The sequence below is a fragment of the Phyllopteryx taeniolatus genome, chromosome 12, assembly GCF_024500385.1.
Source record: "Phyllopteryx taeniolatus isolate TA_2022b chromosome 12, UOR_Ptae_1.2, whole genome shotgun sequence".
In the NCBI taxonomy this organism is placed as follows: domain Eukaryota; kingdom Metazoa; phylum Chordata; class Actinopteri; order Syngnathiformes; family Syngnathidae; genus Phyllopteryx; species Phyllopteryx taeniolatus.
In genome coordinates this window covers 15,809,905-15,834,081 of record NC_084513.1, presented here as the reverse complement: position 1 = coordinate 15,834,081, position 24,177 = coordinate 15,809,905, and the positions used below count along the sequence as shown (strand labels likewise).

General features: G+C 39.5%; 2 protein-coding genes across 7 annotated transcripts in view; one reads left to right on the top strand and one right to left on the bottom strand.

The window, feature by feature from the left end:
• Nucleotides 1–24,177, bottom strand: part of epha6 (eph receptor A6) — a 141,700-nt gene that overhangs the window by 72,140 nt on the left and 45,383 nt on the right. The window lies entirely within an intron of this gene.
• Nucleotides 22,584–24,177, top strand: part of stx19 (syntaxin 19) — a 130,075-nt gene continuing 128,481 nt past the window's right edge. The window contains exon 1 of the mRNA XM_061791525.1: nt 22,584–22,720. The gene's annotated coding sequence lies outside the window, so the exon portion shown is untranslated. The remainder of the gene's footprint in view (nt 22,721–24,177) is intronic.

The window sequence follows — 24,177 nt, the reverse complement described above, 5'->3', positions numbered from 1 at the left end:
TTAAGTAACACATCATGACAAATGCTGTAGTCTCCATTTTAGATAGATTAAAATTTTAAAACGTAACTTGCGCCTCCCCTAGCAGGGAAATTCTATGGCAAGACTTGAGTCTGAGGTGAGCAGAAAATCCACAATATAGGCTCCTGTTAAGAGGACTGATATAAAAATATGTTAAAATTGTGCTGCCACAGTAAAACTAATAACACTAAATCACTCAGGCCTCGTCCAATTGATTCTGTGAAGGGAGGTTTACTCTCTTATTGGCCGTCAGATATTTCCAATACTACGTCAAAAGACATGCGACAAGGCTAAAAATAAACTAGTTTTTGGATTTAAATATACCGTGCACGCGGCGACGCGGTGTAAATGTCTGGGAGCGGAAACGGAACTGTTGAAGCGTTCTGTCACTCGCTTCTGAATCTTCGACAAATGACCAATGAGCAGCCAGCCTCAGGCAGCGCCGTGATAGCTTTCACTAGCAGCCGTTTCTGCAAGCTAACGGCTAATGTTGAGTCAGTCAACCACATGAAAACAAGCACACATTGTTAAAATAAATGTAAATTCATAATAAAAAAATGTACGTACACATATCATTCCTTCTGTGTCTCTAATGCGATTATCAAAGCTTTTTATTTAATAATAATAATAATACATTAAACTTATATAGCGCTTCTCAAGACACAGATGCTTTCCACTAATCAGATGACAATAACAGTAATAAAAATAGTAAGGTGAGTGAGCATGAAGCCCGGCTGGCGGGTGCTGTTGTCAGGGACGCTGTCCCCCGCCGTGGAATGCAGAGAAGTCTCGCCGGCCGGCGAGAGCCAAGCTGGACGTCAGGGGACGCGGAAGGATGGTCAGTAGGTGATAATTTAGCAGGTTTTTTTTAATATATAATATCCCCGCCTTTCCTAGTTTACAATATCTGACAACAACAACGTATAGTCCTCCGGTGAACGTGTTGAGTGAACGTGAACCTCAGGGATGGATCGTTAACAGCATGAGGAAGCACTTGAATGATTTTGTGAAAAAGAACTGAACGATTCGGTGAACGAATCTTTTTAATGAACTGATTTGAATGAGGCGGCACGGTGGACGACAGGTCAGAGCGTCAGCCTCACAGTTCTGAGGACCCGGGTTCAATCCCCAGCCCCGCCTGTGTGGAGTTTGCATGTTCTCCCCGTGCCTGCGTGGGTTTTCTCTGGGCACTCCGGTTTCCTCCCACATCCCAAAAACATATGAGACTCTAAATTGCCCGTAGGCATGACTGTGAGTGCGAATGGTTGTTTGTTTCTATGTGCCCTGCGATTGGCTGGCAACCAGTTCAGTGTGTACCCCGCCTCCTGCCCGATGACAGCTGGGATAGGCTCCAGCACGCCCGCGACCCTAGTGAGGAGAAGCGGCTCAGAAAATGGATGGATGGATGGATGATTTGAATGATTCAGTACACCGTGCCTATCAGTACTTTTAACATTGTAACTTTGCAGAAGGATTTCTCAACTCACACGTGTTCATTAACACATTAGCCGGTTCCTGAAAAAGTTGGAAGCTAGAGACGTCATGTGCCTAGATGACAATTTCACTCCTGGTGCCAGATGGTTTAATAAATAAATAAATAAATAAATGAGGTTAAGACACAACAAAAGCTGCAGAGGAACAATAAACACACAACATCTTTTTTTTTTTTGTTCTGTTCGGCTGTTAGGTCAAGCAGAATGGAGGATCTGTATCCCTTTTATGTCGGAACAGTTTTTACTGTGTCACATTGGAGTTTTTAATCTTCCACTGTGGTTTCTTAGTATTACAATTAAAGTTTATTGAGAATCAGAGTCGAACAGAACAAAGTTTCTAGAGGGGAGAGAGAAACGAAGACAAAAGACAAAGCACTAACTGTAAACAGGATGAGAAACGTAAGTCATTACATTATCTACAACAATTCAACATTAAATATGAGTGTTGCATGGGGCTGTAGTGCTACACCCTGTGAGGGAAGGACAGGACAAGCTAGAACAGGACAAGGACAGGAGAAGAAGCATGCAGGACAAGGGTCATGAACCCAGTTGTACAACTGAAGTGTGGTGGGATTGACTATGTAAATTATAAATATCTATAGGATGAGAGTATGAGTGAGGGGATACACAAGCAATTCACATATTCATGAATTATTTGTCACAATAAGTAAGTTGCCCCACACCCAATGAAAGAGTCCCAGGGGTGTGCGCCTGCGGACATAAGTTCAATTAACATTCACATTATTACAAGAAACAAAACAATACAACATCGCTAGGCACGCTGGGAAATTCTCTGACAGCAGGCTGCCAATACGACGGCAACAGTGAAAAAACATGGCGTCCCTATGAGAATATTTCCCAGCAAGCCTAGCGCTGTCATATCCCCTAACACAATCAATTGTTGTAATAATGTTTTCTAATATATTTTTGTATATATATATATATATATATATATATATATATATACATATACACATACAACATGACACACACATACATACATACAACATGACACACACATACACGTGTGTGTGTATAAGTATATATGTGTATATATTTTTTTTTTTGGGGGGGGTATAGTGCAATAATAAAAAAAATAATGCAAAATAGCAGAAGCGTGAACCTACTTGTGTACTGTATACTGAGTATCTCCAAAAGTATTCTCTAGCATTTTAGACAAAAGGTAAAACTAGTGATGGCGAGATGAAGCTTCATTAAGCATTATAACACTTCAGCCATTGTTTCGAGTAATGGTTCATTTCTTAATGCTTCATTGCGCACGAAACCACCTGCTGGCCATGTACATAATCACAGGCAGCTGTATCTTTACCACATACAGTATGTGCTGCGTTGCATTTTTGCGTCTTTTTGGCTCTTGTGAATGATTATGTATTACAAAACAATGTTTGACCAAGTAATTTCCCAACATGTAGTGTAAAATATATTATTTCTGAATGTATTCTGTGTGCTTAAAATGTTCATCATCACTGGTATGGCAAGTTGTAGAATGTTTTTCTGTCACTTTGGCAAAACGGCATGGGCTTAAGAGGGCAGAGGATTTTGAAAGTGCTTATTTAGAAATAACAGTTTATCATCATTTTTGTATTATGTGATTCATTCAAGAGCAAAATTTTTTAAATTGGGGTACAGTAATTTCTCCTCTCCCAGTGAGGTTTTATTTTACCTTGCTTTCTATGAACACAATAAATACTTTCCCCACTTTGAACGTATTCTGTGTGCTTAAAATGTTCATCATCTCTGGTATGGCAGGTTGTATGTTTCTCTGTCACTTTGGCAAAACGGCATGGGCTTAAGAGGGCAGAGGATTTTGAAAGTGCTTATTTAGAAATAACAGTTTATCATCATTTTGGTATTATGTGATTCATTCAAGAGCAAGATTTTTAAATTGGGGTACAGTAATTTATCCTATCCCAGTGAGGTTTTATTTTACCTTGCTTTCTGTGAACACAATAAATACTTTCCCCATGAATAAAATAAGAAACAGTGGAAAATGCAGTTTTTGGTAAACAAAGGTAATTGATAAACCTCAATGATATTTCCTTATGCGGTGCGGTCCTGCTTGGGGTTCGAACTCAAGTGACCACCATACCCCAGCTTGAGAGTTGAGTGCACCAACTGCTGGGCTATTAGACCAGGGTGCTAGGTTAGCAGCCAACAGCCTCTTTCCAAGGATTCCGAGGAGTGAAAATTGCCAACACTCCAGACTATTAGCCTATACAAACTACACTGTCTTTATCCAAACTGAGCAGACAGCAAATCTATATATAAAAAACACACACACACACACATTTTGAATGGAGCCCGCATGAAGGGTTTAGATTGCTGTCAAACCTCGCGGCAAACCCTGAAGCGCTTCACGAATCGGTCACAGGGTACAGCCGGGCAGCGTGACTTAGGACATCATCACTTCCGGGTCCACCCCTAAATGAAGCAAGCCTCGATACACGCTTTGCGGAAACGCCCCCTCCATTACTCGACACACGCCTCAAAGACTCGACACATCTCGTAACATCACTTGGTAAAACAATGACCTCTCGGGGCATTAAGGATTGGCCACTGACATAAGTTTAAGTTTTCAGTCAGGTCAAACCAACACTACAACATGACAGAAATAATGGGTGCTAACTTAGTGTAATTAAATTACTTTACTGTAATTAAATCACTTCACACACACCGAAACTTTAGAGCTGGGGTGTCAACCTTATTTTTGTCGCGGGCCACATTGTAGTTATGGCTTCCCTCGGAGGGCCGTTATGACCGTAAACCCATATCAAATATTGTCTAGTTTTAAAATCAGAAGCCAATAAAACATTTTTAACTATTATTACATGTATTTCAAAAAGGTGATTGGTAACATAAAATCTTGCAATATCTCAACATTATACAAAACACCAATTTTGGTATTTTTACAAGAAACATGAAGTCGACAGTCAATTTGCTTTCGCGGGCCACGTAAAATGATGTTGCGGGCCGGATCTGGCCCCCGGGCCACCAGTTTGACACCTGTGCTTTAGAGCATGCCTCAACAGAACACTGGCATGTTTACCTACAACATTTAGTGCTAGCACACTAGCTTGCTAGGCTACAGAATGTTTTGTTGCCTGGTTGAAAGCCGTATCGTATTAAAAGTACGTGCACATACCTCAAGCAATCCGTGAATGAACATCCACGGGAGAGGACGTTCATTTTATTATTTCCCCCCACACATAAGGAATTTGCACGATCTATTATTGTTGTCGTCAACATGGTAACGAGTGTATCCAGTGGTGTGTGATTTGACATGATAAAGCCTAGTGTTGGTAAAAGACGGGATGCGGTGGTATCGGAATACAAGATTTTATTGCAGTCGTCTGACAGCGTGCAATCATGAAAGACCAAATTTGTCTGATCCAGGCATTATGTGTTGTCTGTCTTGAGGCACTGCAAAAAAAATCCCACACCGCCACGTTTTTTCACCGACAAGATTGAAATAAAACTTTATTGGCCGACAGATAGTTACAGTACTACATCACAAGACATGTGACAAGATTAAAAATAAACTAGCTTTTGGATCGGTACACGACGGCGACGTGGAGTAAATGTCTTATGCGGAGCGCGATCTGCGAATTACGACATTAAAGCCGATCAGCACAAAATTCGAATTATCATCCGATACTGATCAAGCCGATCAGATTGGTGTAAAGTCTAGAAATAACTGCGATTGGCTGGCGACCAGTTCAGGGTGTACCCTGCCTCTCACCCAGAGTCAGCAGGGATAGGCTCCTACTCGCCCTCGACCCTAGTGAGGATAAGCGGTACGGAAAATGGATGGATGGATGAAATAACCGACTTTTAGAGGGCAGCCCTTCTGAACATCTCATAGGTGAGCACATTTGAGCTGGGTACAAGAAAATAGTTTTCTGACTCACTGGCCTTTGGGGCCCCGGTCAAACGTTGGCCCTCAGCCCAAGGTTAATAGGACCTGGAAGTCATCCAGAACATCTTCACAGCCCTAAGTCATGGACCATAAGACATAGTTGTGAGGCTTTCCACTTGGAGTTAGGTAGTAACACAGTATGTTGACCTCACACATTTTATTTTACCCAAATTGGTGCATTGGCCACCTTTAAATAATTATTTGACATGAAAGAAATAGCGTGAGCCCATACAACTTGACAAGATGCTATGCAACTCAAACATACAGTATCTTTTCAAAACAGGTTCAAATCAAAGGAATCATCCAAGGGAACTGGGACTATGAAAAAAAAAAAAACATTTACATTTTTACATTTGATATTTATAACATTCTTAATAGTGATCATTAAGGTTACTGAAAGTGCAAGGAATTATACATTTGAAATCCAGGACAGTTTTTCTATTTACCCCCCCGAGTCTGAGAAAAACTAAACTTTTTTTTTTTTTTTTACATGTAGGCGGTATTGATTTTCTAGGTCATGACAGAAATGAAAATAACCATTCTTCCCACATTGTTAAACTGATGTTTTTATTGTTTCTACAAAGTCAAAGTGCATTTTCATACATTCTAACAATATCAGTTATATTTACCTCTGGCCATCATTGGAACCAATTCCTGTCATGACTGGTAAAATGCATGCATAATATGCAGGTTTGTTGTTAACATGAGCAAAGTATTTGCAGCCGATGGTGATGGTGAATTCTTCTCCCGGTGTTCAGCGAAGGAGAACAATTCCAAGAGGAGCACAATTCTGCAGCATTTACTTGCAGAACCACATCAACAAATGTTGCAGAATAGTTCAGCTCTTGAAATCAAAAGCAGTGTGGTGAGGAGGCGATGCAAATGATAATAGAGATGGCACCAGAAGCTGTTAAGAGCCTCAAACAAGAAAATCTAAAAAGACCAAAGTGAAAAAAAAAAATTATTTGTCCATTTTTACTTAAGGCAAATATTACAAATCCTGCAGGGAAAGTATACTATACCACATGCCATGACATTTGCATTTAGGCTATTCTGATTTTTCTAATCACAATTTTCTTTAAACAATACCAAACCCTTTATAATTAATTCTGAGCTACAGCAAAATGAGTGTTTGTAGTGCACTCAACAAGGTTAATCTGTTTTTGTATCCTTGCAGCAGCTTTGCAGTATGCGAAGCCACTAAACTCAAAAGATGATGAAATATTCTATAGCATCTCTTGAGAAGTGGCACTCTTGAACCGACCGTTTAATAGTTTTGCATGCAATCAGGACCGATGCTCTCAACACTCCAAAGACAGTGCCTCTCTGCTACACATCACCCCTCCTCCTCCTCCCTCTCTTCATTAGCTGATGTGAGTGCAAGCTATGATTTGCACTTGAGGATTAGTTTGCTTCACAACACATCTCTGCTGAGGTGTTGGGAATGGTGTTGTCTAGTTTGTGGGGAAAAAAAGTCAGCAAACTTCAGCAATGCATGAATATAATTTTTTTTTTATATTAATATATAATTATATGCTGTCAAAGCGTTAGCGATTAATTCGGCTTAAAAACTCACATCCAATATTGTCTTTTTCCATCCATCCATCCATTTTCTGAGCCGCTTCTCCTCACTAGGGTCGCGGGCGTGCTGGAGCCTATCATCGGGCAGGAGGCGGGGTAGACCCTGAACTGGTTGCCAGCCAATCGCAGGGCACATAGGAACAAATCACCATTCGCACTCACAGTCATGCCTACGGGCAATTTAGAGTCTCCAATTCATGCATGTTTTTGGGATGTGGGAGGAAACCGGAGTACCCGGAGAAAACCCACGCAGGCACGGGGAGAACATGCAAACTCCACACAGGCGGGGCCAGGGATTGAACCCGGGTCCTCAGAACTGTGAGGCTGACGATCTAACCAGTCGTCCACCGTGCCGCCTTGTCTTTTTCCACCCACGTAAAATGATTAAGACTGTGGTGGAATGTGCTGTACATGCTCTTTTTTTGTTATTCGTGTAGCACATACAATATATGTGTACAAAGTGTTTGCTTTTTGGTCACTGCTTTCATACCTCACTGTTTTCGCTGGCTGCCGGATTCAAGTCTCTATCATGAGTTACTCTGCAAAGTGCCTGGTGATCACAGGGCAAGTAAATGAGTATTGAACCAGTGTCTTGCTTTGTTGGGATGGATGAGGACGGGTAAAGGACATAAACGGCACCCAGAAGCTGAAAGTACAATCGGGTTGATATTGAATTTTTGTAAATTTGGATCTTCGCACACCCACATTAAATTTAAAAGAAAGCCATTACAACCATGTTTATACATTTTCACAGATTCTAAAGTAATCCGAATGGTTGAATCAGGGCAACTGGACTGTTCTTGTTTGTCGAAGACATTTCACCTTTAATCCAAAAGACTTCTTCAGTTCTAAAACTACATTGGAGAGACTAAGTAACCGTCGTACACCCACGCATGTGGTAACATTTGTGGGCATCTAGCTTTTTCGGATTCAGAATCAGGAATAAATTTGCATCTCAAGAAAAAGGGACATTCCTTCGAAGACAACAATGACCAAATTCTAGATAGGAAGGACCGTTCGTTTGAAAGAGGTATAAAAGAAGCCATCTATGCAAACTAAAAAAAAGCCATTTCTCAACAGAGGAGGAGGCTCGAGGCATCACTTATCGTCTGCCTATAACAATGTCCTGACATCTCTCCCCCCCAAATATTGCCTCGTTCTACAGGAAGAGTGGCCCTAATGAGCTGTTTTGCTACAACACAAGTGAATGAGTGATTGGTATGAAGGATAGTCATTTCACTAACCATGCCAGGCAGCAACAACACCCTAGTGTTGACCACCCCTAGGGAACACATCCATCGAGGCATAAATAGGGAGTCTCCACGGTTAAGATTTTAGAATTTGAATAAGCCTTTTGGGATTAAAGGTGAAATGTCTTCAACAAAGAAGAACAGTCCAGTTGCCTTGATTCCTTGTGAAAATGTATAAAGATGGCTGTAATCTTTAAATAGTCAATGCATGACCTGGATGACTGAGAAACTAGACAGAAATACTCTAAAGTAATTGGACAGCCAAATGCATTTTCATGGTCGGAAGTGTCAAGTTGCTATATTACTCAGTCATGATCCAGTGAACTGAAATATGCAAGGGTGACACGTTTAAAAAACAAAAACAAAAATAACATGAATTATTTATGGTAAAGCAGGTTCTCTGTGATTGATTTTATTGAGAATACCCTTTATACATGAAGGAATATAATGCAACAATAAATTCTACTGTGCCTTTGGCTATCTTATGCTAATGTTCAAGCAAATAGGTGTCAGGTGTTACATTACATTAATTGTAATTAGTGTGAAAGTTAAACAAATCAATTAAAATAATAGAAGCATCATGCAACACATTATTTCACAAAAGATATCTTACGAGATTGGTGATTTATCATCTGTCATGCTGAACTGTACTGCTGTACTAGTTTTTAACACGTACAGAAAAATCTGCATCATAGCATGCAATTAGAACCAGAGCATTGCAGTCCACCTTTTGACGCTTTTCTTGTCTGTTACTATCAACAGTATTCGCCTTACTGTTACCATATAAAATGCTACATTGTTCATCTGCATACTGTTGGACCAATTAGCACCTCCTCTGACTGAGAACTTCTACACCACTGTCTTAATAACAATTTCCATTTGTACAAAAATAGGCTGACATAAGGGACTGTGAACTTTGAACTTTGTTTCTATTTAAAATGAGACATTTTCTGGTTTCCTTTCGCCATAGTTATTTCATCTTGATTTATAGTACTAGTTTTCACCAGTTTAATTAGACTTCATTCTTGTTGTACGGCAATTTGTTGAATTTAATCGGCCTTGGCTAAGATAAAATAGGTGCAGGTTCATTATTGGAAAGGTAAGAGAGGCAATAAACTGTTTAACTCTGCTTATTTTCAAAAGAAACAGCATTCACAAGGATAATCAGAGCTAATTATCTCTGCCATTGACTGCATTGGGAGTGTAAGCGACTATAAAAGAGTCACAGCAGTCACAAGTAGAGCTCTCTGACACCATAATACTGTTTAATACAAATACAGCTTCAATCTCATTGAAATTAAATTGTTTTTCATGCTTGCAGTAAGATATACTACAAAATGACATATTCCAAACAAACTATTAATATAGCCAGTCAGTCCATTTTTTGCATCCAAATAACCCTTTGCTAAATCAACTGACAAACTCTGGAACCCCACAAACACATCCACTTTTGTGTTTCTATCAAGAGTAAATGCTGGCTGATGGTCGCTTTGGGATGGATAGTAAAAAGGAGTTTTCACAACACTGTCTGACAGTTTGAAAGCCCTGACCTGTAGCTGAAATATACGACCAGAAGCCGTAAAGAAAAATACCATAAATATACTGCTAATTGTTGGAGGCGGATGGGACGACCATTGTCACTGTGATCAAGACAAGCCCAGAAAACCTGCAACTGCCAGAGTCAGACTCAAACGCAATACGTTCATAGTAATGTCCACTTGATTAAGTCATGCCTTGAGGATGACAAGCATTGGAAATGTTTTATGACACGAAAACCTCGAGGACAAACCCGTAAGAATGTTTTATGTATTAAATGATGGTAGTCCATTTGTTTTATGTAACCAAAGTAGAGCTTGTGGCTAGCTGTCAACTAAGCAACGTACAACCTGGAATAGGATAAAAGATTTGGACAGTGAAACAATTAACGTAATTATGTTATGTTGCCATTTCCTCCAATATTCAGAGATTGTAGACACAGTGTGCAGTAGTGTTTATACAAATACATAAGTGAATTGGATGAAATTCAAGTGTTTTCACTTATCTTTGTTGTAGTCCACTTGCACTGGAGCCCAGTGGGAAAGTCACCCTGTCTGAGCTGTGTGTGGCACACCCTTTTTAATGTGTATTAAAACTACCCGCAGGACTGAAATAAAATAATATTTACAATAATCTTAATGACTATCTGACATGGATATTTGCTAGTGAAAAGGGTCATTCCGTCAATGGTGGTGGCCGCGGTGAGCTTCTCTATAAATTGTTTAATTGAATGTTTATGTTAGTTAGCCTATCCAACTAGCTTAAGTATTGATGATGTCTGTAAGCCAATCTAAATAACAGTGTTCTTAAAGGTCCCATATTTTGGCTATTTAGACCTCCATAGAGTGACTTTCTAACATGCATAGAGATCTTCCGTAGTGATGTAGATAAGCTCGAGAAATTCGAATTACCTGATTTCAGGGCACTCGGCAGAAAAATGTCTGTAACTCAGGAATGTGTGGACAATTTAATTCATATTTTACATGCTTACTGAGGCACCATAGAGCCAATATTACATCACAAATACTAGAAAAAGTTGGTTTGGTAAAATAAAGTATCACACCTTTAAAGTTTCCTCAGTCACTCAATCTGTTGGATGAAACTACGGCTGTCACTATCGAATCATTTTAGAATTGATTCCCCTATTGATTATTTATCGAATAAGCGAATAATAATAATTTTTTTTATTTTTTTTTTAAATCAAATGTTTTTTTCTTTAACTACTAACATGCTTAATAAGGGTTGGGCATCGAGAATCAAGAACCAATTGTAACCGGGACTAAGATTCCAGTTTTCCTGGTTAAACATCAAATGTGAGTTCAGGGTTCGGCTTTGCAGTTCCTCTCAACACCAGCGGGTGTTGCCTTGCGTGCACATTTGTCGACTCGTCCCTTTTGGCTGCCGCCAGTTCAGATGAAGAAAAGGACTCTTTGATGATTGTAAAGCAAGATTTCGAAGGGGACCTGCTAATTACTTTAGGCTCCCTTGAAGTACGTCAGGCGTCCTCTTAGCAACTGTGTCACAGCAGGGCGGCTTCGAAGAATGGAGTTTATCAAGCCTTGCGGTGTCACTGTGTCACTTCACGTTGCGGGGAGCATGTCCGCTATACTATGTATAATGCATTTTTAAAATGTATGATTTTGCTTGTACCCATATGATAAAAATGAAGTATTATCTGTATTTTTTAGTTTTTTTTCCAAATAATTATTCTGAAGTGAAGCACTTTATTTGAACACATAATGCTTTCTTTTTTATTTACTTGCTCTTATTTTGAAATTCGCAGCCCTACTTTTATTTAGGAGATGAGAAAACACACAGTTGTGCTCATATGTTTGATTGCCCAGGCAGAATTTGTAAGATGGGTACAATTCAAGAAAACATGAAGGACCAGGCGAAACACATTTTATTTTAATGGGATTCAAATTGGCACGGTGGACGACTGGTTAGAGCGTCTGCCTCAGAGTTCTGAGGACTGGGGTTCAAATCCTGGCCCCGCCTGTGTGGAGTTTGCAATATTGTTTGTTTATGTGTCCCCTGCGATTGGATGGCAACCAGTTCCGGGTGTACCCTGCCTCCTGCCTGAAGATAGCTGGGATAGGCTCCAGCACTCCTGTGACCCTTGGGAGGATAAGCGGCTCAGAAAATGGATGAATGGGATTCAAATTAAACGGGCAAACATTTCAGAAAAACATTATCATTAAACAAAACATAACCATAAAGAAATTAATGATGATTGTTGTTCAGTCATATTTAAAAAAATATATATATATATATATTTCACAAATTCTACCAGGGTATGTAAACTTTTGAGCACAACTGAACATATATCCAGTCATACGTAGTTCCCCTGTCATATTGGAAGGAAAGTGTAGGCTACACATTTTCCATAACCACTAGGTGGCGGTGGCATATTAGAATGAAAGTGTATACCTTTCTCATAACCTCTAGGTGGCGGTGGCATTTTGGAATGAAAGTGTACAGCTTTTTCATAACCTCTCGATGGTGGTATACATTTATAAAATGGGAAAGGTTTTTCCATTTTCGCCTATACCTATGTATAATGCGCACTATTGACTTGACAATTTTTTTGGGGTGGGGGGGGGGGGGAAATGTGCATTATACACGGGAAATTACGGTAAGTCAAGGTCATGGCCAGTCAGTTATTAAATAAAGAACGTCTTCCTCAGATAAGCTAGTGTTTTTTAAATATTTGTATTGATTTATAAATAGTAACTTTTACTGAAAAGCAAAATTTTTTTTTAAATATATTTTTAGGTTTCTTGCAGTATGTCCATGTTTTGAATTAGTATAATTTTGGCAGTTATTTTTATGTATGAGCAACATATTTTACATTATTTTAAGTTGATTTATTTTGTAATAATTCTGTTCATTTCAATTCACATTTATGTTAAAAAATGTTTCAATTTAGACTGTTCAAAATGTTTATCCTGTTTGGTCCGCGACTTTAAATATGCTTTGAGTTTTGGCCCGCTGTGCGATTGAGAATGATACCCCTGGTCTACATGAACGAATGAATAGTTCAAAGACCTCAAATCCAGAAACGCCCAGTTATGCATAGTGTTATTGGACCGACATGCTGAGCAAAACCAAATTAAAAATCATGCAGACCCAGTGTCAGAGCTTAGCTCCCAATGTCATATGCTAACAATGACATTGACTACATCTACTAATTTATCCTCAGACTTATTGGATTCTATTCATGGTGGATCACATCATTCACTTGATCTAAATATAAAATTTAATGTGGCTACTCTCTCATTTAATGTCACATAAGCTTACACATTTACACACAGATGAGTAGCCAGTATATTTTTTTCCTCTCTGGTTCTTGTCTGATCTATAGAGTTTAATAGTGTTTAATAAGGCTGACATTACATTGGTATAATCCCACTCTGTCATGCACCGACACACAACCAATTCCATTTCCATTGGCTCAGCTGTTTTCTCTGCGCTCCAAAAGCAAATTTCAAAGAACAAAACGAAGCTTCAAATATCAATTATAAATGATCTCAGAGAGGCGAGAAAGCTGATGGATGCTTCATTCCCTTAAATCCTTTGGTATTTTATTCATTTTTGTTCAATATGCTTTTTATTACAAAGAAATGGAAACCTATGCAGAGGAAAACAGTCATCCGATGGCTGTTAAATTGGGTTTAAAAATATATCTTTTATGACACCAGTCCTGGAACTTTTCTTTTCTGTCTCATATTTGCTGTATAAAGCTACACTATCTCAGAGCAGCACTGTAATCTGTCAAATGAAAAAATAACTGAGAATAATGAAAACAACACTCAAACATGCTTTGCTGCTATCGAAGTACAACAGCAAGCCCACTGTACTGTGTTTCTGTTTGCATGTGGCAATGTCTGTTACTGCTGGGTAAATAAAACACACAAACAGTGGGAGGGACATGAATCTGTGTCCAGGTTAAGACCCTTTTTACAAAATAATGTAAGCTACAGTCTAATGCAGATTGTGTGATTTATTATAAATCATGTCTTCCTGCCTGACTGAGGCCCTTTTCATTCATCTGGAGTTAGTCTAAGGTAGAATTTAGCATCCTGTAATTATTAGAGAATTCATTATATTTAGTGGGATGTTAGCATTAAATAAATAATAATGGTGACCCTAGTGTAGAAAATGGATGGATAGATGAATGTACATCTCCACGCTGTTTTTTTTTTTTTTTGCTGCAGAACTCTCATATCCTACCCAAAGAATGTGTCATTATTAATGCAAGATAGTGCTAAGTTTGAAAGTTTAAAAGTGTGGCTTTATCTTGTAGTGTTTGTTGCTGACTGCAAGGGAGCCTAATGGTTTCCAATTTACAATGATGTCATCTCTCTCATCATCCACTCTACCAGAAGGTGCCATATTGCAAGGTGTTACTTATGTAAGACTGACCTCTGTTGTATACTTATAATGATGTAAATATTGTTAATACCATGGGAGGCACTGCCCTGGTAGCTGTAGGGGAGTCTGTTGTGTTTGTTATGATTTGTGGACTTTGATGTGCAACAACCCCCTTGTCCTTAGCGTTAGCAGAGAATGACGTGTGGAAGAGTCACCGTAACATGAGGAAAGATTAGGACACAGCAGTTGCCATGATGTTAGCTATTACTGGTATGTAGCCACAGCCACATCTGTATTGTGGCTGTTATTTTTCATGCCAAGTAAGGTCCTGTATGAATTAATGAAAAATTGTGCTGTGGTGGGTTACTCTCAATACTGTCTGGCTGTTAGTCGACAACCAGCTGTGGCTTTTACAAATCCTGCTGTTGTCCCCAGTTTGTGTAATTAGTTTAGTGTTATTGCATTCACGTGGAACGGAGGGTGTAAAACGTGTTATTGCATTTTAGGTGAACACAGTGGGGAGACAAATGTACGCAAAATGATCAATAAATCATATCTGAATACATCAGCATCCCGCCAACTGGAAAATGAACTAGTGACTGGTCCTCTGTTCATAATTGGAATTAAGAATGTATTCATATGTGTAATGTAATTTCCACTGTATAACGTGTAATAGAATGTTGTATTATATGCAAAATTTTATGGATACAAAAAACTACCAATATTCCTAAGAGCAGTTCCTTGAGTGAGCAAAGTAACCCTAAATACTAGAGATGCACTGATACCGATATTGGTGCCAATACTGTCCGTCTGTACTTGTACTCAGACTTCTAAAAATGCTCTGATACTACTACACCAATACCACTTCACTAGCCTGACATACACCTCCCAGGTAGGAGCCATGTCAACCATGTGGAAATACTTGAAGGTAAACACAGATGACAACACTTTTAGCTGAATGCAAATTATGCTCTGCAAAATGGATGATGAACTCCAATCGGACGACGACCCAGGCAGCCAACTGAGCGAGTTGTGGCGGCGGGCAGTCTGGCAAGTGAGTTTATTGAGCACCATTGGCCTCTCTGCATAATATCTGTATAATCTCAAAGATCAAGCCATGCAAGACTCAATACACACAGAACTGTACAGTGCAACTGCGAATGGCTAATTTATATCAATGGTTTCTTTGACAATCGTGGCAATTCTAGAACTATCCATCCATCCATCCATTTTCTGAGCATGGTGGAGCCTATCCCAGCTATCATCAGGCAGGAGGCGGGGTACATCCTGAAGTGGTTGCCAGCCAATCGCAGAATTCTAGAACTAGTAAAAAACATTTTTAAAAAACATGCAACTTTTATTAAAACTGAGTCCAGACTAAAGAGAAAATGTATCACTTCAGTTGTCCTGCCAGTTTTATTTTAGAATTAAAATGCCTTGTGTTACAAGACTGTTAGAAAAACAAGCAGTTGGATGTTAAAATGTCAGTAATGAATAGTTGTTACTCTAAAAAGTGTTATATTTGAGTGGTTGAGTTTTTGAATAATATTTGATTAAAATCAAACACATTCATCACTATTGCAAGACATTATGGAATTGTCAAGTATCAGTACTTTAACGAGTACTCAAACGTAAGGGCTTGTACTCGTAGTCGTATTGGTGCATGGCTTAAAATACCACATCACCACCCACCCCCGAGTGAAACTGCCTTCTTGTCTAATTGTTCATCTGTTGCTCCTCATCTTTCAAGGCAGTTGATCCACTTAAAAGCCTCCTGCAGTTCTCTAATCACATTGACCACCAGCATTCAAACTAAAGCTGTCACTGCCACTGCTGGATATCACTGGTCCGAACAGTGGGGCTTTGAGCATATCGACATAAGATAACACACACACGGCCACATCTGTGTTAGAAGTAGTCCTACCAAAGAGACAATTATGAAATGTGGAAAAAAAAAATTGTGGCTTTGTCCTGGTAATGGTGAACAGATCATCTTAATGAATCGTCAGGTTTTGTCTGTTATAAAAATTCTAAATGGGACAATACAAAAACGGATGACTCCCATCAATCCAAAAACAATTAAAAGTATCACAGTGAAGTGTGTCAAAAGAACACTCCATAAGTATCCGTAAAAAGGAAACATTTAGGGCAAAAAAAAAAACATTATTTTAATTGTTCAAGCTAGCTTTGTGCTCAGTATGTAAATTTGTTAGTAAGTGTAACAGGCCATCAGCCGCTTGCCTAAATTCCTCTCAGCTTGTGAAGGTTGGTAGCAAGATAAAACAACGTTACCGCAAAGCGCATAATTTAACCGAAGCATTTACCGTAATTTCTCGTGTATAATGCGCATTTTTACCCCCAAAAATGGTCAATAGTGGGCATTATACATAGGTATAGGAGAAAATGAAAAAGACTTTCACATTTTATAAATGTATGCCGCCATCTTGAGGTTATGAAAAAGCCGTACACTTTCATCCACTATTCCACTGACTGAACAACAACCATCATTAATTTATTTATGGTTATGTTTTGTTTAATGATAATGCTTTTCTGAAATGCTTGACAGTTTAATTTGAATCCCATTAAAATAAAATTAAATGTCTTTCACCTGGTCCTTCATGTTTTCTTAAAAGAATTGTACACATCTTACAAATTCTGCCTGGGTAATCGAACATATGAGCACAACTGTGTGTTTTCTCATTTACTATATAAATGTAGGGCTGCAAATTTCAAAATTAGAGCAAGTAAATAAAAATAAATTATAATGTGTTCAAATAAAGTGCTTAACTTCAGAATAATTATTTGAAAAAAACTAACAAAATAGAGATAATACTTCATGTTTTGATCATATGGGTAGAAGCAAAATCATGCATTGTAAAAATGCATTATACATAAGTAGAAGGGTTTTCCAGAATTTTGAGGTCAACTATATATGCGCATTATATATGGGTGTACATTATACCCGAGAAATTACGGTAATTTGTTTTACAACGACATCAGCAAAATTGATAAGATATTACCTGATTTTAATCTACATACATTAATTATACACAGTTAAGCGAAATATCAACCATCACCTGAAAACGTTACATTCAATATCTAATGTTACCAGCACTTTATTAAAACAAAGGAATGGCAAGAATCTCTTGATTTCATGAGTTTTAATGGGCTGGTTAATGGCAAAGGCTTTAGAAAACTTGAAAAGAAAATCAAGCTTTAAATCAATCAAAGTGTACAGCAAAGACACATTATGTGCCTTAACTCAAACTCTGAACCCAAATTAACACCATGTACCATATTAAAATATACTTTTAGGTAAGATGGCAAAAACAAGCTGTTGGTACTAGCATGGAATACATACCATAGTGTTTTCTGTTGTGCATCTGTGTATGTGTGTGATTGTTTTGATGTTGTCTGTATGTGGAATTTTTCCAAATAAAAAAAAAAGCTTCTCTTTTATGATAACCAACCATAAATTCCTTCACACCGGAGGGCTGTACGTTTTATTTGAGTTGAGCAAATTTGTCATAATGCGGCTATGATGTTGTTCAAAGCCTGCATAACACATTCACAAGATTCCCGAGGGTCTACCGCTCGCACGCAGACACTATATCAACAAAAATATATTGAAATCAGTTTAACTTGTTCAGTGTGCTGCTCTCAAATAATTTCACTGAGCCAAAAGCTCCCTCGAGCCAGAATGTCTCTTCTATATATAAACACAGGAGAGGAAAAAATAACTTTCTGGTTCAGAAGTTGTTCTGTGAATCACAGCATCATTAACTGCATTGCTCCACCTCTAAATAAAATGCAAATAAAGCCCACTAAAGGGATTTAATTAAGTACATATCTTTGTGTTTCGCTTGCAATTAAAACCCAGTGGAGTCCTCCAGCAGTTCAAACATATTAAAAAATGCCTGATGTGAGTGGATGATGATGCTAAACCCAGTAGCCTATCCACATGCATTTATATACAGTGCAGTATGAAGTTTATGTGCTGTTTCAGGTAGCATTCAGGCGGCAGTTGTTGCTGTGCATGTTTTTGTCATCACACTTAAATAAATGAGAAGATGTGAATAGGTATTTTGCCTCTAGATTTGATTTACATTTATTCTTAAATGTAATACATGCACCTGCAAATACATAACTATTGTACTGCTATTGTTTATAATACTGTACAGTGTAATATGTACCATAAGAGTTCAACAAAACAATCAGGTTTCTATAATAAAGCATGTATTTGAATATATGAAAATAAACGCCATAATTTGAAGGAAGATATACAATTGTTCTGTTCATAAATAAACTTGGACTTGCAGTCTCATTTCCTAGCTTCCTCTTACAATTTATTGGATAACAGGCAGACAGTCAGCAAACTGAGCTTCATTAAATGTCCACTGGTTTGCTTTGCCCTTTCAGGGGGAATCCTGGCACCAAAGCACCAGTGCAATAAAGTTAAGTGGGATTACACTGGCACTAAAAATCATAACGCCACATAGTTTGGTAAAGCTTTGGCAACCTGATCTTAGAGCACTGAAATGCTTGTTAATGTAACACTAAGAAGCTGTTAGCAAGACATACTGTATGTGGAAACTGCATTATACGGTAAATGACAGCAAAACAGATTAGTTAGCAAACTTTTACATTATTTTGTTCACAGTTACAATTTCTCTAGAAAACCTCTCTGAGAATCATCACAGTTCAATCTCAAAGTTATGTTAAAGGAAAAAAGTTTAAGGAGTTAAATATTCTGGCTCTACTGAGGAAGCAATCCATTTGGAGAGATTGCCAGAAAGGTGTGTTGGAAGCCAACATAACGGCTGTGATTATAAGAGGAATGATCTGACTCTATCTAACCTTAAGCATCTGTCTTGAAGTCTGTTTATTTACAGTATTTTCAAGGAAAGCCATTTGGGAAAAAAACAATCCCAAATGGAGCAGTTCTATCAAGTTTCATTTTCAGGTGAGACAATTAGTGAGGAAAATGAAACACTGCGTTGTGAAAAAAATAAATAAATTTAAAAAATAATAATATATATATATATATATATATATATATATATATATAATATGATAAACACACAGAAGGATGAGTTTCCTTCTCATGGTAATCCATTGATATAGCAGACCAGCCTTTCCCAATTCTTTTAAGCCACGCGCCTCCTTCAAGACTTCCTGACAGACCTGCCATAGCATATCCCACATCTGCAACTGAGAAAAAAAATAATAAAATAAGAGCAAAAAGAATCCCTTTCCCAACTAATTGCATGGCCAGCTGGATCTACTAACAGATTCATTCTCTCGAGCATCCAGTGACACTGACAGCACTATCAAACAGATGCATTTGAACACTTTGTGTATGTGTGTGTGTGTTTCGGTGTGCACGTACACACTTGTGTGGGCTGTTGAGCCTTCAACATGGCATATTCTGAATACTGAGACGTCAATGTGATTGCTTGCAATGAGAAAAGAGACGGTTTAATTTTTGCAATACACATTCCAGTTCCTACTGGTTTCTTCGTGATGTGCTGTTCCAAAAAGACAAAGAAAATAAAGTATTCGCCGCCTTCTCAAATTCTTAGATTTTTGCATAGTGTCCCCACTTTGTTTAAGATCATCAAACAAATGTAAATATCAGACAAATATAAGCTAAGTGAACTTAAAAGGCTGTTTTTAAATGGTGATTTCATTTGTTAAGGAAAAAAAAACTATTCAGTTACCTGGTCCTGTGTGAAAAAGTGATGACCCCTAAACCTACTAAGTGGTTGGGCCATCCTCAGCAGCAACAACTGAAATCAAGCGCTTTCTATAACTGGCAATGAGTCTTTCACATCTCTCTGGACTTTGACTAGGCCACGCCAAAACCTTCATTTTGTTTTTTTAAGACATTCAGAAGTTGACTTGCTGGTGTGTTTTTGATCATTAGCCTGCTGCAGAACCCAAGTGCGCTTCAGCTTGAGGTCATGAACTGATGGCTGAACATTCTCAGGATTCTTCAGGATTTTTTGTTTAAGAACAGATTTCATGGATCCATCAATCACAGAAACTTGTCTAGGTCCTGAAGGAGCAAAGCAGCCCAAGACCATCACACTACCACCACCATGGTTCACTGTTGGTATAATGTTCTTTTTCTGAAATGCTGTGCTACATTTACGCCAGATGTACCGAGACACACACCTTCCAAAAAGATCAACTTTCATCTCGTCAGTCCATATAATATTCTCCCAAAAGTCTTATAATTATTCAGATGTTTTTTGCAAACGTAAGACGAGCCTTTATGTTCTTTTTGGTCAGCAGTGGTTTTCGCCTTGGAACTCTGCCATGGATGCCATTTTTGCCCAGTCTCTTCCTCATTGTTGTGTCATGAACACTGACCTTAACTGAGTTCCTTTGTGACCTCCTGGATGAGTCATTGCTCTTCCCTTGGGGTAATTTTTGTAGGCTCGCCACTCCTGGGAAGGTTCACCCCTATTCCATAATTTCACCATTTGAGGTTAATGGCTCACCCTATGGTTCGTTGGAACCCTAAAACTTTAGAAATGGCTTTTTGTAATTTTTTGCAATTTGTTTGGATCGTGTCATTTTGTTGCAGCTTTTTTTTCAGATCTTTTGTCCTACTTGATTTTGTCAGACAGGTTCCATTTAGGTGATTTCTTGATTCAACAGTTCTAGAGGTAATCAGGCTTGGGTTTAATTAGTGAAAATTAACCAAAGGTTGTGATTAGCCACAATAAATTCATGATTTAACAAGGGGGGTAATTACTTCTTCACACAGGGCCGGTTAATTTTGAATTGCAAAACAATAAGAATTTGAGGGGGCCAATACTTTTTCACAGCACTGTAGAGTACAACATGAAAAGTGTGAAACTGCTCTGTCATATATACAAAGAGGTGTGTGTAGAATGCAGTATCCTCTTGAATAGGATGTTGAATGGGTGAGCAATGTTCAATTTGTTATAGGGCAAAATTTTCAATTTGACATTTTATTCGAAAACAAGATGTACTTTGTAGTTAGAAACCATCTACTTTACGCAACAAAATTATATGAAGCATTATCTGAGTCGCAACTAATAGTGTGCTTACAAATATGTACGTCAATGAATGAATGATAGACGTGTTTCCTAAAGTGTATAAACTTCTGGTTTTGTAGGTAAGTGTGATTGATTGAATTAAAATTGTCCACCCAAGTCAGTTGCGGACTGTGAGACTCAATTGCATATACCCTGTTGACAAGCCTGCTGATCTTTAGACCAAAATTTCAAATATTGTAACACTACTGAACCGGAAAATGCATCCATCACAGCAAAGCATCATAACTGACTTTCCAATTGGTTCCATGACACAAAATGTATCATTTTTAATGTTTTCCGTGCTTTCCCTTTTTCTTTGTAAGTGATAATATAAGGCACGGTTCGAGGGAACGGATTTTCTTTTGGTGTATGTTCCTTAATTTTCCAACAATGAAAGGATCCTGAATTAAAACAAGTGAATTATTTTCAGTCAAAGGTATGTTAAGCCACTAAAAGAAGTTGGTTGCCTCATCACAGTGGAACCAGTTGAACCATCCATCCATCCCTCCATTTTCTGTTCCACTTGTCCTCACTAGGGTCGCGGGCGTGCTGGAGCCTATCCCAGCTACCTTTGGGCGAGAGGCGGGGTACACCCTGAACTGGTCGCCAGCCAATCACAGCCAATTGAACCAGTCAATGGCATTTTACAAACAGACGTATATGCATAATGATCCTTCCTTCGAGAGCGTCATCACTCTCGATGGAAGGATAACAGTGTGGAATCCCTGACAACAGAGACTCCAGAGGGTTGTGATCACTGAGGGGTTCTTGCTGTGATGAAAGCAATGATTTCTGAAGGTTGGGAAGAAGAACGTTTGGCATATGGAGTTTAAATGTATTGTACCCCTGCTACAGGTTTTGACAAATTAGAAAAAAAAGAAGTTGAAACACTCTTGACAAAAACCCTTTATGAAGGCAGTGCATGTGATTTTCTTGTTACTTGAAAGGTCTACAGTAATGACAAAAGTAAAAGGTATGCTGATGTCAAAGTGCAAATAGTCAAATTTGTTGTTGCATGTATTTTTTGTCTGTGTTAATTTCAAGTGTAAAAATCCTATTTGCAACACTAAGTTTTTTTTTTTTAAACTAGTTGTGTTGAACATCTGTTTTCCCAGTTGCTTGTCCCCCTGAGCTCTTAAACAACTAAAACAATTCAAGCTGTGAGTTTTTCCTGTGTTGCCTATACTCCAGTGCCTCTTTTGTGTCTCACTCTGATTATTTTTTTTTTTTCTATAATTTGCTTCTTCCATTCGTCAGACAAACACTTCTTGCTTGCATCCCTCAGTGAGGTGAAATAACTGGAACCCCTTCTGTCCCCTCAGGCATGTGATGGAAGGCCATTCCCTTCCGCTGCTAAGCAAACTGCAGATAAAGTATGTGGAAGTTGTCTGCTACAAACCTAAGTGCCACGACTGTCCACTGGATTATTGCCCTAATGAAGAATTGATCCAAATGACTCAGGTAAACGTAATTTATGTTATAAGTTTATTTCCACCTGTCTCTTGGTCTCACTTTTCAAAGGATAATTTGTAAGTGCTGAGTTCTCTTTGTTTTAGCAAGAAAACTCCATCCATCCATCCATTTTCTGAGCCGCTTCTCCTCACTAGGGTTGCCGAGGGCGTGCTGGAGCCTATCCCAGTTGTCATCGGGCAGGAGGCGGGGTACACCCTGAACTGGTTGCCAGCCAATCGCAGGGCACATTCAAACAAACAACCATTCGCACTCACATTCACACCTACGGGAAATTTAGAGTCTCCAATTAATGCATGTTTTTGGGATGTGGGAGGAAACCGGAGTGCCCGGAGAAAACCCACGCAGGCACGGGGAGAACATGCTCACCAGGTAAAATGTATGTTTCTTGTCAAGAATTCTACTGGAACTGGAACACATGAACTATTTAATCATTACATTTTTTACCCACCACACCTCTACAACAAGCGAAAATAGGTTGTAGCTGTTTATAAGGACCCCTCCTTGAGCCGTCACCTTGTCGTGGTGGAGGGGTTTGTGTGTCCCAGTGATCCTAGGAGCTAAGTTGTCTGGGGCTTTATGCCACTGGCAGGGTCACCCATGACAAACAGGTCCTAGGTGAGGGACCAGACAAAGCACGGCTCAAAGACCCCTAATGATGACAATAAACAATGGACTTCGTTTTCCCTTGCCCGGACGCGGGCCACCGGGGCCCCCCACTGGAGCCAAGCCTGGTGGTGGGGCTCGAAGGAGAGCGCCTGGTGGCCGGGCCTGCACCCATGGGGCCCGGCCGGGCACAGCCCAAAAGGATAACGTGGGTCCCCCTTCCCATGGGCTCACCACCTGTGGGAGGGGCCATAGGGGTCGGGTGCAGTGTGAGCTGGGCGGTGGCCGAAGGCGGGGACCTTGGCGATCCGATCCCCGGCTACAGAAGCTGGCTCTAGGGACGTGGAATGTCACCTCTCTGGCAGGGAAGGAGCCCGAGCTGGTGTGTGAGGTCGAAAAGTTCCGACTCGATATAGTCGGACTCGCCTCCACACACACCTTGGGCTCTGGTACCAGTCCTCTCGAGAGAGGTTGGACTCTCTTCCACTCTGGAGTTGCCCATGGTGAGAGGCGCTGAGCAGGTGTGGGTATACTTATCGCCCCCCGGCTCGGCGCCTGTACGTTGGGGTTCACCCCGGTGGACGACAGGGTAGCCTCCCTCCGCCTTCGGGTGGGGGGACGGGTCCTGACTGTTGTTTGTGCCTATGCACCAAACAGCAGTTCAGAGTACCCACCCTTTTTGGAGTCCTTGGAGGGGGTGCTGGAGAGCGCTCCCGCTGGGGACTCCATTGTTTTGTTGGGGGACTTCAATGCTCACGTGGGCATTGACAGTGAGACCTGGAAGGGCGCGATTGGGAGGAACGGCCCCCCCGATCAGAACCCGAGCGGTGTTCTGTTATTGG